Genomic DNA, 18810 nt, shown 5'->3' on the forward strand with positions numbered 1-18810 from the left:
TAAATTCAAGCCGAGACGACAAATATTCAAAAAATGTGAGCAATATTTCAGCACTGTTGAATTGCACGATCTTGGAGGTCCTCATGCTCACACTAAAAGTTTCCTTCAATTCATTTATTGTTTTTTGCGTCACGCAAACCGAAGCATTTAATAGGTAATAAATGTTTCCTATTTGCAAAAGATGTTCAGGAGTTAGCATATTTATTATAAAATGACAAACCAATCTGAGCATAAATCATGTGTCTTTTGATGTAATGTACTTTTCTTCATTATATTTCAAATTAGTTGTGATATTGAAAAATATGGAAAAGTCGATTGTCTATTTACTGATTTCAGTAAAGCCTTTCACAAGTTAAATCACAAAACATTAATTTTAGAACTAAACAATTAATGTTTAAACGTCAACTTCTTAAATTTAGTCGTATCGTATTTAAAAAATAAAATGTATAGTGTTGTCTATCGTAATGAGTATTCGAATCAATTTGTTGTATATTCTGGCGTCCCTCAGGGAAGCCATTTAGGTTCAATTTTATTTATTAACTTTCCATAGGAAGTTATTGTAATGGGTCCGATTTGTCAAATTGAAAATTTTGACATTTCTCGACGTTTCAAGGTCCCTAGAGTCGAAATAAAAGATTTTTAGAAAGATGTCTGTGCGTGCGTACGTCCGTACGTTCGCGACGTTTTTTTCGTCTTCCATAGCTCAAGAACCAAAAGAGATATCGACTTCAAATAAATTTTGTTACACAGATCATAAGGCATAAAAATATAGAAAGGACTCTCAAGAAAATTGCGTGGGTGGTTTTTTTATCTTAGCAGTTTGAAAAAAAGGTGCAAATTTTGGTTAACCCTAAATATCTTACGAACCAAAAACGCTAGAGACTTGAATTAAATTTTATATAATATATTGTAACGTGATATCAAACAAGTATATTTTTGAAAAAAAAATCCATCTAAACGTTTTTTTTTTATAAATCAAAAAAACTGAAAAAAAAAAAATTGTCACCTCCAAAATTTTACGACTAAAATATGATTTCATCTCCAAAACAATTTTGTGCAACAAAGAATAATGTTTTTGACATCTGATAAAACTTTGAGAAAAATCGAATTGACAGTTCTTTTTATAAAAAATAAAAATCTTAAAAGAACATTACTCAAAGTTGGTAAAAATTGAATATCGATTCAAATATCTTTTCAAAAACTTAAAATTTATTCTTCAAACTTATTTTATCTTATAAAAAATATTGTTTTCAACATTAGGACAAATTTTGAGAAAAATCAATTTAAAACTTTTTTTACAAAAAATAAAAATGTATAATAGTTGGTAAAAATTGATTTTCGACTCAAATATCTTTTCAAAACTTTGAAATATTGGCTTCAAACTTATTTTATTTTACAGAAAATATTGTTTTCGATAGTCAGTTATTTTTATATAAAAATCCAACAGTCCGTTTTTTCATAAAAAATAAAATCTAGACAAACTTTTAAGCAAGACAAATCGACAGACGGGATGGGAAGTTATCAGTGTGGGTCGCATCCCAGCCTCATTTTTAATATATAAATGACTTAGTTTTGATTATACAAAATTCGTTTGTCCTTCTTTATGCTCATGAAATTAAGCTTTTCAAAAGTATAAGATCAACCTCTGACTGTTTACTTTGGCAAGAAGACTTGTTAATATTTAGGGAATGGTGCAATAAAAATTGTCTCGTTCTGAATGTTGACAAATTTAAAACCAGGAGTTTTACACGCAAAACGAAATTCCCTTTCATTTTACTTATACGTTTCTTACATGTCATTAAAGTACAGTTTCTATGTTTTCAAATTAATGTGTTATTCTTGATCCCAAGTTAACTTTTTTTAGAAAGCTAATAGGATCCTAGAATACACTAAGAGATTCAGTCGCGATTCCCATGACCTTCACGTTCTTAAGCTTCTCTTTGTTTCATTTGTAAGACCTATACTTAAATATAGTTTTGTAGTGTGGTCACCTTACTACTCAGTTCGCTTTCTTCCATGGTCACATGAACATACACTTCACATTTACTCTCAAAGGCTCGCTTTAAAACCTTTCAACACTCACCAGTCGTATAAAGTATTTGCAATTTTTTAGTTCGCACTAATTATTAATTATAATCTAAAATGCATTAAATTTAAAACTATGCTCTTTAGCAGATTAGAATAATTAACTTAGATTATAAGTATTATGTAAAAGTATTGTTCCTTTTTGTATTTAACGAATTAAAATAAATAAGACAGCGGTCAAAAAGACCATTTAAAAAAAAAAAGTACACGCCTTAAAATAACATCCTCTGTTTGTTATGGGGAATTTAAAATCTTTTTTCAGAGTCACAAGCTTTTTTATCCTTTGACCGATTAAAAGATTTCAAAATGTATTATGTGTGGCCAAATTGTGTAAAAAATTTGTATGGAATCCAAAGCTTGTGCTTGATTCCTTTATAACTGAAGAATTGATTATTAAATAAATGACACTTTTAATAAGAACAGTGAAATGTCTAGATCTGGAAATTTGAAACAAACTAATGGCGTTTTATATTTACTTTAAAGTTGTTTTACTTATTCAGACAAGAATATTATTGAATTGAATCATGTACAGTTTTTTAGGTAAGAAACGGTGTCAAATACTATAAACTATCATTAGACTCGGGTATAAGCTCAGAGGTTTCACTAAACATACAAAGTTGCCGAAAATCATCTAATTGGCTTTTTGTCGATGAATCATAATGAGGTTTTTAAACCCCTTTTGTAGAGCATGAAAGTTTTCAAAATAACTTTTGAAAACATACCTTAATTGAATATAACGAATTGTGTATTATAAAATATTATAGTAATTTTTACAATTAAAAAAAAAACTACAATATTTTCGTTATCCTAGTAATATTAATCTGTGCAAAGATTAAAAGAATGGAAAATAAATAATTAGGGCAATTAAAAAATGTTTTAAATTACTTGAATTGCAGAGAATGAACGTCATACAAAAAAGGGAGTATCTCAATTTTAATAGGTTCATATAAAATATACTTTAATGTAATATTTGATTGCAATCTCAAATTAAATTATTTTATTATATCTTGTATCTTTTTACACTAATTAAATGTATTTAATTCATTGGATGTGTTGTGATTTTTTGTTTATTTATTCACTGAACTGGATATTGTTTTTTAATGCAATTTATTTAAATAATACAGCTAAAAAGTTATCGCATTGCGAAAGAGTAGCTATAGACAAAAATTGTATTAGGCAAATCATTTAACTTATTACCATGCCGATTACTCGAAAAAAAAATGAAATTATTAAATTTTGTCTAAATAAAGAATAATTTCTGAAATTTTATGATTTTGCTTCAATGCACGTACTTTTGATTTTTTAAATATTCCAAATATTTTGTATTATTATTCAATTCAAAATTAACATTTCTCGACTTTCAACTCATGCTCGTAAGTTTGAAATTTTATTTTCGTGATCAAGAAATTTGTACTGCAGAATTGCATTGATTTAAAAAAAAAGAGGACCCACACTGATAAATTCCCATTCCTTTGTCGATTTTTCTCGCTTAAAAGTTTGTAGGTTTTCGTGTTTGGTTAAAAAAGTTTACAGTTGACTTATTCTTAAAAATTTCAAAACTACCAACAGTATTTTTCATATAAACAGTTTAGTTTCAAAATCTAGTTTTGTTGAATAGAAATGTTTACCAATTTTAGAAGCATTTCTTAAATTAAGAAAAATACAAATCGGATGAATGAAATTAATTTGAGAGATATCGAGCACCGAACATCAATTTTTATTTTATTTTATTTTATTTTATGAAAAAGCGGACTGTTGGATTTTTATAAAAAATTGCTGAATAAAGAAAACAATATGATCTGTTAAAAAAATAAGTTTGAAGCCAATATTTTAAATTTTAGAGAAGCTATTTGAGTCGAAAGTAAATTTTTACAAAGTTTTAGTATTGTTTTTTTTTTTAGGTTTCTGTTTTTTGTAAATAAAAACTGTCAATTCGATTTTTCTCAAAATTTTATCGATTGTTGAAATTGTTAAAAGGTAAAAGTAAGTTAAAGCCGATAACGCAAAGTTTTGAAAAGATTTTTGAGTCCAAATTCAGATTTTAATAACTATTATAATTTTTTTTTAGGTTTTTATGTTTTGAAAAAAAAAAAAACTGTCAATTTTGAATTTGATGACAATTTTTTTTATAAGATAAAATAAGTTTGAAGCAATAATCTCAAGTTTTTGAAAGGAAAAATGAAATTCAATTTCTTCCAACTTTGAGTAATGTTAGGTTTTTTTATAAAAAAAAATCGTCAATTTGATTTTTCTCAAAATTTTAGCAGATATCAAAAATGTTGTTCTTCGTTGCTCAAAATTGTTTTGAAGTTACAATCATATTTATTCGTAAATCGAGGTGACACATTTTTTTTCAGTTCGTTTGATTTATAAAAAAACCGTTAATTGGATTTTTTTCCAAGAATATACTTGTTTTGTATCAAGTTAGAATATATAATATAAAATTTTATTCAAGTCTAGTTTTATTGAGAGATATTTAGGGTTAACCAAAATGTTCACCTTTAAAAAAAAAACACAACGAAATTTTCTTGAGAGCCCTTTCTGCATTATTATACAAGTATGTATAACAATATTTATTTGAAGATGTCTTTTGGTTCTTGAGCTATTGACTACGAAAAAAACGTCGCGAACGTACGGACGTATACAAACGTACGTACACACGCAGGCACGACTTTAGGGACCTTGAAACATCGAGAAATGTCAAAATTTTCAATTCGAAAAATCGGACCTATTACAATAACATCCTATGGGAAGTTAATAATGGAGAAAATAAAGTTCATAACTTCAAATTAATTTCAATAAATATTAAAAGTTTAATTAAATAAAACAAAATTATTAATATGCAAAAAATATTGCTCAAAATTGGTAAAGATTGGGGTTTTGACTCAAATGTCTGGACATTTATTTAATAAGCACATTTTTGACGTGTAGAAACTAATACTAGACAAAAATCCAACATTATAGAAAGTATCAAGAAACAATATCAAAAGAAGTAGTTTTTATTTTAGATTGCATAGTTTTCGAAGTTCTTTAAAAGACAATTTATCTTACTTCAAAAAAATATCAGGTCTGTTTCTAAGAACATTAATGGGAAGTTATCAGTGTGGCGAATCTTTTCTATAAAATCTTGTTAAATCTCAAATTGTTTTCGTCGCATGAGATAAAAAACAATAGAGATGAGAATAATAAACAAAGTTTCAAGTTTTAAACCAACGTGCTGCAATGATTCTTATTTCAAAATAAGCCGATACAAACTGGCAATAGTGATTTCAAGCCGAAAAAATATTAACAAAATTAGTGAGTTATTTTATTTTAAGTGACTTGTTTAACTGTGAGTAAATAAACACGCAAACAAATATTTTTTTGATTTTGAATTTTTTAATTTGAAAATATTGTAATAGTAAAATATTCATGTGTTACTAAAAAAAAAAAAAAAACAATATGAAAAAACAGTTTTTTATGATACCTACCCTTGACAAACAGACTTTCTAAAAATCCATAAAAATATGAACAGTAATATTTTGTGTTTGTACTCAAGACACTTGAGTGGAAATCCATTTTTTTAAACAGATCTTAGTTGTTTTTTTAGTTAGTATGTATTTGTTTTTTGTAAAAAAAAACGTAAGAGTTGTACATAATTAAGACATAATAATTCAAAGAAAATTACCTTATTTTAACTAAAATAGAACAATAATATAAAATGAAATCGTTTGTATGTCAAGACATTCATTTATTTTCAAGTTATTCGAATCAAACATCAGTTTTCACCAATTTTGTGTAGAAGTTTTTATAAATTCTTATTTTTGTATGCAAAAACTGTTAGATTTTTCTTTAAAATCGACATTTTTTAAAAGATGAAACTAGTTTAAAGGCAATATCTATAATTTTTACCAACGTATTCGAGTCGAAAATTAAGTCTTACCAACTGATAGTAGTAATTTAAAACACAATTTAAGACGCAATGATTTATGTGTCAACCCACGTCTTATAGATTAGCCGGATCAGATTAAAATGAATGTCAAACTATAATTAATAAATTAATATTAAATTACAACAAATTGGAACAAACAATTTTGGTCGCACCTCAATTTTTTTTCAATCACATACCACCCACCTTACTTTTACTTATCACGACCTAAGATCTTGACCCGCGAACATAATATTAAGAATCTATACAAATGTCTTCACTTACATACACTGCCATTTACCTACTTGTGATTAATGATCACTTGTCTGCAACTCAAACTAATGAATGTAAAACATTCATCCACTTTTCGCATTAATTGTCTTTTAATTGTGCATAACAGTTGGTAAGGCATGAGTACTTACCATTTATTTAAAATTCGCATAAGGTTTAAACATTAATTTTATTCAAAGGAAAAGAAAAACTTGTCAACACAAAATTGAAATCTAATCATGATCTCATAAACAATATCACTTCATTATCTCGCGATTTATTTATGCTCCCGATCTGTTCGATTTTAAAAATGCCGTCACGTGTAATACTCTACTCAGTTCGAGTATCTGCTCGAATATTGCGAGTACGACGATGATTGGCTAGTATGCACTGCACTGCACTGTTTTATTATTTAAATTAAATGCCAATATAAGTAAGTGCCTGCTTCCTCATTTTTATTGATCAATGTTCACCTTAAAACTGCAAGTGTATCCACTCACGATTTGCACTACTCGCAAATGTCTTACTTGAGCGTTTGCATTCTGTTTGATTAATTGCGGCCAACTATTCTGACAGGACAGCTCTTGGCTGCATTCTTAACTTTTCTAAGTCTATGGCTTGAGAATTGATTTGATTTTTCTGAAGGTTTTTGTCGCGGACTTCTATACGCTTTACTGGGGCTCCACTATCCTGTTTCAACTGACGAATGGACAGTTTTTCGGTGTTATCAGAGGTAGTTATTCAAGCGCAAGGTCGATTAATTCAATTTAATTACTTTTGCTTGATAATTAAAATTTATCTGGTACATGTCGAGATAAATCTAATTTGGTATCCAACTCACTTTTCAAACTTTTGATTTATACAGATCATGCAACAGAAACAAAGATCGTTGCGATTGTCACAATTGTTCCACTTGTCGCAATTAACAATTCAGCAGGTAAGCGAATTTATTTATAATGTAAGTATGTGGAGTACTTAGATTTATTTTCCACAGGAAATATCGCTCATGCTCAGAAGTACTACACCCATTTACTAATTATTGCTTTTTTATACCTACGTTCTGGCCCTGAATCTGAATGTGTAATAAAAATTTATAGCATGGCGTGGTGTGGCGTGTCAGTTTGAACATTGACTACCTATGACTTGGGATTTTGAATAGAAATGTTTCTTTTCAAATTTGTACAAACGTAAATACAAACCTACAGCTGCAGGCAGGTGGCTTTGGCATGTGTGCTTAAAAGTAAAGGCTCATTGTTTCGAGTTCTAATGCCTACGCTTAAGGCAGACTTTTTATATCTCTTTATATTTCTGGTCAACCTCGGAAGCAGGACAAATGAAAAAGTGCTTAAGTTTAACTAATAACAAAACTATAAGAGTTATGAATCATGTTAATAATAATTTTATTGTAAATATGGGTTTTTTTAAATATTTTTTCCCATTTTATTCAAAACAAAAAAACTTTTTATCCAAACGCGTATCTTGACTGTAGTTATTGTTCAATATGAGATAAAGTCAAAACTGGTCTTGTTTTGTGTTAGTTTTTTGACAGCAAAATGCCGGATTTTAATTTAGTTTTTTTTTTATTATTGTCGTTTGTTGCTTATATTGTTTAAACTTTATGTAAATGATTGGCGTCTGCTTTTAATAAAATTACATTTTTGTTAGTTACTGATGTTGGTGTTTCCCTCTGAGTTATTAAGACCATGAAACAAGCCACAACAGAGAGAAAACAAAAACAATATTGAGGGTCATTCGAAATCTTGTATTTACTTTTTAATTTTGCATACCATGTTGAGTTAGAAATAAACAAACGAAAAATAAAAAAATGAACTGCAAGAAATAGGTGTGGGTGACAGAGAGATTAAGAAGCAGGAAACTTCAAGCTAGAATTTGCTGTTTCTATTGACGAATATGAAGTCAACGTGATAAAGACTTGTGTACACACCAGACCATTCTTTGTAAAACTTTCAAGAAGGAAATAAAATAAGTTCATATTCTTAAAGAATTTAGAAAGGTTTTAATTTATTGGGAAATTATTGTAATTCTAAAGTTGATTTGAGGGACACAATATGTATGTACATATGTGTCATGTTCTTTAAGTAGAGTAAGTATTGAACCACTTTTCACTTTAGGTCTTTATAAGCATTCATAAAAAAAAATAATTAATATAAAAAAGAGGCTAGGATATGACCTAAAATTCTAAGTTCCCATTCGTTCCCTTCTCTAGATTTGTTGTCATATAACTTGAGTCGAAACGGTTTTTTATGAGTTTAGTGTTATTTTTTGGAGGTTTTCGTATTGTTTAATTTAATTTTTTTAAATTAATTTCGAATGTACAAAATTTGTCTATTTTTGATATGCGGTTTCTTAGTGCTTATAAATATACGTTGTACATTAAAATTTCATTAGAAAATGTTGAACTATTTTGGAGATATTGAATTTAGAAAAAATAAATAATTAAATCAATTTCTAGTAATGCCTTTTTATGTTTTATTTTTTATAAAAAAACGAACAATTCGATATTTATTAAAGTTTTAGCAAATGTTTCTTAAATTGCTATAGTAAACAAAAAAACCACTCACTCAATTCTTTTGAGAGTCTTTCTGCATCTTTCTGCGTTATTATCTGTATAACAACATTTATTTGAAGTCGATGTCTCTACTAGTTCTTGAGCTGTGGACGACGGAAAAACTTCCCAAATATACGGAGGTACGAACTTAAGCACACACGCACGCACAGACATCTCTTTAAAAAAAAAATAATTTGGACTCTCGGATCCTTAAAACATAGAGAAATGTCAAAAATTTCGATTCTACAAATTGGACCGATTACAGAACTCCCTATGGGAAGTTAATAATGAGATTATTTATAATTCATGAAATTTTTGACATTTCAAATATTATGTATATACAAATGCTTTTGCAGATGTAAAAGTAATTAAAAACAGTTTATTAGTTCTTAAGAAAACTTAAAAACAAAATATCGGTTCTATGGTGGTACCCTTCCGTACCAATTTAAAAATATATTTATTTATTTTATAAAACAAAGTTAAGAAACAACATTTAAAAGAAATTTAGTTGGTTTTTGATAATTCGAATTTTCGATTTTTTACCAAAAAAATGTAGTAGACAATATTGCTATTTTTGATTTTTTAAACAAAACGACGAAAACGCCTAACGCGGATGTCCTTTAAACCTTCATTTCCAAGTTTGAACACAACTGACCCAATGGTTTGGGCTGATGGAGGGAGGCAAAACATACCGACGGAATAGGGGACCCACTTTTTTGAATTCTCTGTTATCGTAATGTCATGTTTGATCAAAATCTAAAGTTCGAATTTTCTTAATAATACAATACTGACCACATACATAGTTCCTCTATGCCGAAAGTATTGGATTTTTCTAAGAAAATTATCCCAAGTTAGCAACAATATTTGATAATGAAATAATTTTAGTATTTAGTATCTTTATTTATACTCGAAATATTCTAGTCAAACAATAGTTCTTACAAATTTTATTAAATAAGTATTTTTTATACAAACAAACTAACAGTTGGATAAATAATATATTCGGTACGAGAAAAGTCCGGTGTTCATTCCATTTCTGGGTCCGCGTAATGTTGTCAGGGATGGAAAGGGCCTTCAGTTTTAAGCCAATTCCGAAGGGAATTTTTGAGAAAGTACTTCTCATGACACGAATTAATCTTGAAGGACAATGTCAGTTGCCCGTAAAAAACTTTAGATGTAGCAGGATTTGAACTCAAAACGTCAAAACTTTTTTTTTTAAATCCTTTCTGCACCTTCTGACGGTACTATCTCTTAAACTAAATTTATTTGAAACCAATATCTCTGAAGGTTCGTGAGCCACATTTTCAACAAAAAACGAACGCAACTTATTAACATTTGTTCGAATTACCTGAAGTAGTAAAACCTATTTTCAAGTATTAGCTTTAGTGCAGTGAATAATTTCCAGTAGTAAACTTTTGATTTATCGTTAACGATATCAGTGTTTTTGGCGGTTCCAATACGAAGTTTAACATCTGTTTACATTCATAGCCAAATAATATCAAGAGGTGTAAAACTTAATTTAATTTTGTTTGTTTTTTTTTCAGAAACTCAAGTTTAATTAAAAAATAAAACTCTAACCCTTAAATTTAAAGCAATTTAATACCATCTTTGAGTTTTTCTACAAATTGAACAAGGAATTACTATCTGCTGAAAATTGATAACATATTAAATGACGTGGTTTTAGTATCGATCGAGTGCTTTGATCTAAAATTTTGCTTGAAACGCCGATTATTATGTCATCACTATTGTCAATTTAAATGTACAAATTTCATGGTAACTATACAATGCCCTAAGCAGAAACATAACGAGAGGCAATAATTAAAGTCACTACAATAACACTACATCACCATCTGGATTATAGTTAGTTAGAGTCTAATGAAGACATTTTTATAGATGGTATTCCTTTGTAAAGCTTATTGACACAGCAATCAAAGATTGATCTTTCGTTAAAGTCACTTGTTATGGAAGTGATCCATCAATAGTAATACTTTGAGATCAGATGCCAAACATTCGTAGTCATCTTGACTCGATTCATTTAAATACAATTATTTCAATAGACTACCACCTTCTGTAATTATACATTGAAAGGATATATATGTATATACATACATATATGCTTGTAAATTTTGCGCGCAGACGTATTTAGGACATATATGTTAAGCTTAAGGTCAAATTTTGAAAAAGTAATAGTTGGACAATAAATCTACTTTCAAATACTGCTTTTGCGATTTATTGTTAGTTATATTTATTTTTCTTCAACTTTTACGTCTTGACAATGGATTAAGCTGCAGATTTTCTTTTATTTTTATTTCTATATTCGAACGCACTTTAGTAACCAAATGTATACAAATATGTATATTGTACATAGCATCATTATGCGGCATTGTATGCTGTAGCTGGAGGTTTAAAATGAGGCAACTTTGAATGAAGAACAATGTATGTGAACTTAAACAATGAACTGATTCGCATCGACGGCGTCCGCACGTTTTAAAACTTATTAACATCTTTTGCAGATAACTAGGTTCATATATATAATACATATATGCAGTTTTAGAAAAACAAACAAAAAGGTTTAAGATTTAATAAATAAATAATAAAATGCGCATTTTAAAAATAGAGGTAAAATAAATAATTAATTTAAATTACTCTTATTTTTTGGGTCTTTCAATTCTATTTATTTTTATATTTTTAAGGTTTTGTTTCAAATATCAATTTTTGAGGTTAAACTTTGAACTAGCACCTATTGATTAAAATAAATTACGTAAGCTGTTATAATTTTACCCAATATGTGTCAAAAAGTGGATTAAATGATTAAGTTTTTTAAAAATTATTTAAACGTTCAAACATTCTAATAAAAAAGCAATATTATCAAAACAATATTTAATAAGTGTTTTATTTAAGTTTACTTTTGAAACCGTAAAATGGATAACCCTTAAAATTATTCTTAGTAAGTCACGACGAGAATTTAAATTTGTTTTAATTTTATTCGGTCCAATCGTACAGAAATTCACCACATTCCTAATGAATAGTCTGAAACATTCTTTTTGTTCAAACCTTGAATAATTTAATAAGTTTAATTTATTTATGTTCAGTGTAACAAATAATTCTACAAGCACTCATATTTGATCGTGAATGCACCTACATTCATAATAATGAGTTAAGGTTTAAAAACAAACAAAATTGTTTGTCACGAAGTTTCAACGCCCTCTGTAATATTTGTTTTTATTACATTCTTGAATAAATTATACCTACAAATGCATTTTATAGAATATTTTGCATGTGAAGTTCTTTTGTAAATTACCAAGGATTTAAATATTTCTTTAATTTTTGCTTACACGAAAGACAAACCAAAAATAACATCTGTTTTAACTTAACTCGTTTGAAACAACAGAAGGAAAAGGTCTAATAAATAATATCAGGTGATGGTAAAATGCAAATAAATCATCTGTCAATCGACGCAATCACAATAATTTAATAAATAAACTTAAAGGTTATACATATTGGATTGAAATAATGGCACAAAGTATTTTAATTGGATCGTTTGGAAAAAAGGGCATTTCACCACCAGATTGAATAATTTGAGTTAAATGAAAACCGCAATGTCAAAATTAACTAGTGACAACTCAAGAAATTTGATTTTATATGATAAATAATAATCCCAATATAAATATTTGACTCAAATTTAAATTGATTAGTCTAAGGAGACCCTCTAGATTGCGCCAACCACAGACGCATCAGTCTCCTTAACATTGCGTACAAGATCCTTTCTGCCATATAATGTGAACGCGTAAAGCCGTTCGACAACAACCTGATCCTTATCAGTATGTCTTTAGACCAGGAAAGTCCACTATCGACCAGACATTCACACTACGGCAGATCTTGGAAAAAACCCAGCATCTTCAAATCGATACCCACCATCTCTTTATATCTTTAGGCCATATGACAGCATCCATATAAACGAACTCTATAACAGAACAATGACTAGTTTTGACATCCCTATCAAACGTATCCGTTTATGCAAAATGGCGATGGAGATTGAACGCTGCTCTATCAAGGTCAGAAAAGATCTCACCGATCCATTTGATGTCAAAAATGGTTTTAGACAAGGCGATGCACTGTTTCAATATCATTCTGGAAAGAATTGTGAAAAACTCAACCGTCAACATTAGAAGCACAATCTTCCAAATGTCCATCCATCTACTCGGATACGCAGATGATATTGACATAATTAAAAGCGTGATATCAGCTTTTGAGCATTGCGACGGAAGCGAAGAAGATGGGCTTAGTGGTCAATGATGGCAAGACCAAGTATATGCTGTCATCAAAAATGGACATTGAACAACGACGTCTTGGACAAAACGTCACTATGGACAGCTATAACTTTGAGGTAGTTAAGGACTTTCTCTACCTAGGCACCGCTATTAACACAGACAACGACACCAGCGCTGAAATCAAACGAAGAATAACTCTTGCAAATCGCTGCTTCTTTGGACTTAGAAGGCAATTGAGAAGTAAAGTCCTCTCTCAAGCATCTAAAATCACCATCTATAAGACACTCATCATCCCGGTTCTCATTTATGGCGCTGAGGCCTGGACCCTGTCAAAGAAAGATGAGAGCGTCTTAGGCTGCTTCGAGAGAAAATTTCTTCGGGTGATTTTTGGTCAATTATAAATAGATGGAGAATGGAGGAGAAGATATAACGACGAACTGTACGGGCTGTACAGCGACACTGACCTAGTTACCAGAATGAATGTTCAATGGCTTAGAAGGCTAGGTCATGTAGACCAATGGACATCAACGCTCCAGCCATGAAGTTCTTCAAATTCAATACCGAGGGACGGCGGGGAAGTAGAATAAAACCGCGACTCAGGTGGCGCACGTAGGTGGGAAAAGACTTTAACCAACTTGGCGTGCGAAACCGGAGACAGCTAGCTAGGGACCAAGCTGACTGGAGACGCATGTTGGTTGAGGTACCCCCGCCAGTCTTTTTTCATTTTTGTACAGTTTAATAAATAAAATTTGATTTAATTTGTTAAATTTTTAACTTGCAATTCCATAATTTTCGAATAAACTTCATCCAAAATTGTTAAATATTAGGCATTAAGTCAAATATTTCGGAAATAATAGCTTACATGCAACCAAAAGGTGCGAAATGTTAATTAATGATATTGTGTAATATTGTATGTCCTAATTTTGAAGTCAAAACGATAAACACTCATTTTTTAGAAAAACAATTAAAGTTATATATATTAAATTAATAAGACTTGGAATATGTGTTAAGTTTATCGTATAAGAAAAGAATCAAGAAAATCTTTAAAAATATTAAATGTAAGTGTTGGAAGAGTGATAAAGAAAGTGGTTTAATTTCTAGTAAAGCAACCTTCCAAAAATCGCACAGTTTAATGATGTTCGGGGTTAAAAGGAGCATTCTTTGGAAAAATTATTTACATTTTCAGTGCTGAGAATGAATTCATGTTTGAATAAGATGAACGAAAACTTTCAATTTCCACATTTCATATACATACATGGGCATTTCCACAGTATTTTTAACTTTCATGTTACCACAGTATATTAAGCCTTAAAAATTAAATTGGCACTTTCTAAGTGGATAGATTTTCTTATCATGACTTATTTCAATTATATAACCTACTTAAGATTTGATTGGATTAAAATTTGTAATTAAAATTAATAAAAAATATTGCAAATTTCAAGCGTACCAGATGCAAATTTATTAAGTTTTGTAAACAAAAAACATTTCAACGACCTTTAAAACAACTTAACATCATCAATTTATAATTATTTATAATATACACTGACAGAAAAACCTCGAAAGAAAGGTGTGCTACCATTTAAAAAATAGTACAAAGCAATTAAATTAGAGTACCTCCGTTTTTACAAATATTAAAATCTGATCTTTTTCTCTATAGAACTTTCTCAACGATCGATTCTGGTAGTATTTTATAGGCTTAAATTATTCTCTATCAATCAATAAATCAATAACAATTTAATTAGATCATGTGCCTCTATTTAAAAATAAAAAATGGCATTTTAAAGTTTAAAATTGAAAACGTGATTGGTATAGAATATGTTATTTTTTTAGCGGCACACCTATCGATAAGATCTTACTGAAAAATAAATGATTGTGAATGATAATTTTACGAATAATCAATAGCAAAAAAAATCCGTTGATAGAAATTTTTAAATTTCAAAGTTTGTACGACAGTACAAAATCAAATTTTTTTATGAAATGAGGGTTTTGCATTGAATGCACACATCTCCACTGCACTGCACAGAACGGAAGATATTTATTAACAGTGTTTCAAAATGAATCACGCAAGTATTTTCTTGTTATTTAGATGATAAACATTCAAGAAAATTTTTGTTTATAGATGTGCCTCAAAATTAAAAAAAAAATTTCAATTGTTGAAAATGAAAGATTCTGTGGAAATGCCTACATATGTCCATTAGCTTACAAGTTTGTTAAATGTATTTTACAATTTGGTGCAAATGGTCCAAAGGAATACAAACTAATGGTTTGATCATCCAACTTTGAATGTCTATTGGAAACCTTAGAGCAGGATTTGACCCATTTAGGGTTTTATGTGGAGAACCAATACTATGCCAGTAATACAGAAACATTTCAAACACTTAAAAACTCAGTTAAGAATTAGCTATATTACTTCCTTAAAAGTTTTAAAACTAAACATACAGAATCCATTTGTTTATCTTAAAAACTTTTTTTCTACAAAAGTAAACTATCTCAAGACGTTAAAGGTTGCATTCTTACTTACTTAAAACAGAATTAGTAAAAAAAAAGCTATGTAAATCAAAGATAGACAATTTTCGACGCTATTGACCCAGAATGATCGTGACGTTCGTACGGTCTTAAGGAATTTATAGTTTTTTAATTCTTTTCTCATTTCAATTTCACAATTAAATATAGTTATAATTGCTAAGTGTTAAGTTATGGTAACAATCACAACAGAAATATTTTGTATTTTCCAGTTCCAATACATATAAGATTTTGTCATTTTAAAATGATATATGCTTCGTTTATGTAATGTTTTAGGAGTGTTAAGTTGATGTTTATAAATAATTTATTTATTTAACAATAACTAGGTTAGGTTAGGTTAGGTTATAGTGGCTGTCCAAGATGGAACGGACACACTTAGGCCAGTTTAATGGCCCATTGTGATACCACATGAATCTTGAGGCTTCCTCCTAAGCTCAATGGAACCAGTTAGAGTCTCTTACGAAACGTGAGAGGCTGATTATCCCGATATGATTTAGATCGTTTAGATCGTTAAAGAAGAATTCTCCTAGGTAATTCTTGCGTTTTCGAGCTAGAGCAGGGCATGTGCAGAGAAGATGAAGAACCGTTTCTTCCTCTTCCTCGTCCATACAGCTTCTGCAAAAGTCATTTAAGAATACGCCTAGTCTCAAGGCGTGCTTTCCTATTAGACAGTGTCCGGTTATGACACCTATTATCGAGCTTATATGCGATCTGCTTAGAGAGAGCAAGCACCTTGAACGTTTTAAATCCAGTGTTGGCCAGATGTTTTTTGTGGCTTGACACGTGGTGATGTTGGTCCACCTGGTGCCTGCCCTCCTCACAGCGTCTTGCATTAGTAGCAGTTTACAAGTAGCGATTGGTATGCCAGTACTTGCCAAACGTGGTAGGATGGGTTGTACTGTACCGTTCCTGGCGAGTTCATCTGCCTTACAGTTACCTGGAATGTCTCTATGGCCCGGCACCCAGCAAAGGTGAATATTAAACTGTTACGCCATCTCCATTAGAGATGATCGACAGTTATGGACTGTTATAGAGTTTGTAGAGACTGAGTCCAGAGATTTGATAGCGGCCTGGCTGTCGGAGAAAATACGGATATCAGATGTTGATATCACGTTTTCTTTGAGCCAAGACAAGACTTCCTTAATCGCCAAAAGTTCCGCCTGGAACACACTACAATGATTGGGAAGGCGGAATGAGAGACTTAATTTCAGTCGTTCAGAGTACACACCACCACCAACCCCTTCTTTGGTCTTTGAGCCATCTGTGTAAAAGTGGATTGACTCATCCTCTAAGAATGTCCTATCCTCCCAAAAAGATCTGGTAGGTATAGAAATCTGGAAATTCCTATCGAATTGTAGTTGGGGGATGGTGTAGTCTGTGTGCTTTGGAATTGATTCTAAGTACCTTAGAATTACGGAGTGGCCAATGTTGTTGTTAGTCCACTGCGACGAAGCATTGAGGCGGATAGCAGAGCTTGCAGCTATTTGTTTACTAAATATGTCAAGAGGTGTAAGGTAGAGCAAGGTGTCCAGTGCCGCAGACGGGGTCGTGCGAAGCGATCCGCTTATACATAGGCAGGCTGAACGTTGAACTTTATTCAACATTCTCCCTGTTTATACCTTTCTCTAAAGCAGTCCACCATACTGCCACACCGTACGTTAAAATCGGTCTGATTACCGATGTGTATAGCCAATGCGTGATTCTGGGTTGTAAGCCCCATTTATTACCAATAGCTTTTTTGCAAGAAAAGAGAGCTACAGTAGCTTTTTTGACTCTTTCCTGTATGTTGCGTTTCCAATTTAGTTTTTTGTCTAAGACAAGACCTAGGTATTTGGCCTCGTCTGAGAATTTTAATTGGATTCCTTTAATGTAAGGAGGGTTGACAAATGGAATTTTGTATCTCCTCGAAAATAAGACCAGATCGGTTTTGTGTGGGTTAACACCCAGTCCACACCGATCAGCCCAGAGTATTAGTCTGTCCAAGGCATTTTGTAAGAGTTCTTTTAGGATATTAAGATGCTTTCCTGAAACAATAACAATAACTAAGTCGAAAAGTTTTTTTAATAAAAATAAAATGAGATGAAATATCTCAGTCATTTAAATTAAAATCATGTAGTTTAAAATGAAACATGTACAAATAAAACAGTTTTGTAAACTAACTGCTCTTAAAATTACTTGACAAAAATTCTCCAAAGAAATAACCTAATCCAAGCAGTTAAGAGATCATATCGCAAAAAATGTCTGAAATAGCCTTCGTAAATCGAAAAGCATTGAATCTTGACATAAGTCATAACACTAAAACTGGCCATTGAATCAAGTAAGATCATCGTTAAAAAAAATCATCTCTGTTATTTTTATTAAATAACCTTTACTTAATTTAACAAAACCTACATTATGTTAATAGTTATAGATATTTTTGTTTTTTATTTTACTTGGTTGGTACTTAAACAAATTAAATATATTTTATTTTATGAACTTTAACTTGATATGAAATAACAGTCATACCTTAAATGTACATTCATACATACACAACACAACACAACACAAGACACCTATGTTCATATCTTATGTGTGTATTTATTTGTATTCCGAAATTGGTTTATCTTAATTAATTAATTTTATAATTGTTAATTTAAAATTCATTTCCCATAAATCATTGGTTTGTAAAAGTGAAGAAAAAAAAAGAAAAAGTTTAAATTTCTTATACACATATATATGTAAATCTACAACACTTCCATGATTGTCAACAAATTCAAAAATTCATTTTCATATGTTTCAAACAACATTCTATATTGAATAATCAACTCTATACCGCTCTGTCGCACCGACAACGGACAGACTACCGATGAGGTCTATTGATTCAATGCACTTTCATTATTTATGCAAACTACGTGATTGTATATTAAGGTATATAGCAACTTGTGGATGTCTTGCTGTTAAATAAACAAATCAATAGAACAATGTGAATAATATATTTAAAACAAAATAAAAAAATACTTACACAATTAAATGAATGGAGTTGTACACTATCCACAATATTCTGTCTATGTACTCCCTTGTACGAAATTAGAATTATTTTAAGATATGCACGTGTTCTTTGATACACTTGAATGCGTTTTAATTAGAAAATGGACTAAGGAACCTAAACAAACCAATCTTCACTTTTTTATTAAAATAACATTTGGAGA

The 18810-nt window shown here is 30.1% G+C and overlaps 1 protein-coding gene across 5 annotated transcripts in view; it reads right to left on the minus strand.

The window, feature by feature from the left end:
• LOC129945703 (protein spaetzle 5) overlaps positions 1-18810 on the minus strand; it is a 36721-nt gene that overhangs the window by 17653 nt on the left and 258 nt on the right. Inside the window, exon 2 of one of the 5 annotated variants that reach the window (XM_056055565.1) lies at positions 18624-18764. The gene's annotated coding sequence lies outside the window, so the exon portion shown is untranslated. Of the gene's footprint in view, positions 1-6414; positions 7011-18623; positions 18779-18810 lie in introns of those variants that run through there. The other 4 variants (XM_056055564.1, XM_056055566.1, XM_056055563.1 and 1 more) reach the window with 4 other exon arrangements.

Source organism: Eupeodes corollae, chromosome 2, assembly GCF_945859685.1.
Source record: "Eupeodes corollae chromosome 2, idEupCoro1.1, whole genome shotgun sequence".
NCBI lineage: Eukaryota > Metazoa > Arthropoda > Insecta > Diptera > Syrphidae > Eupeodes > Eupeodes corollae.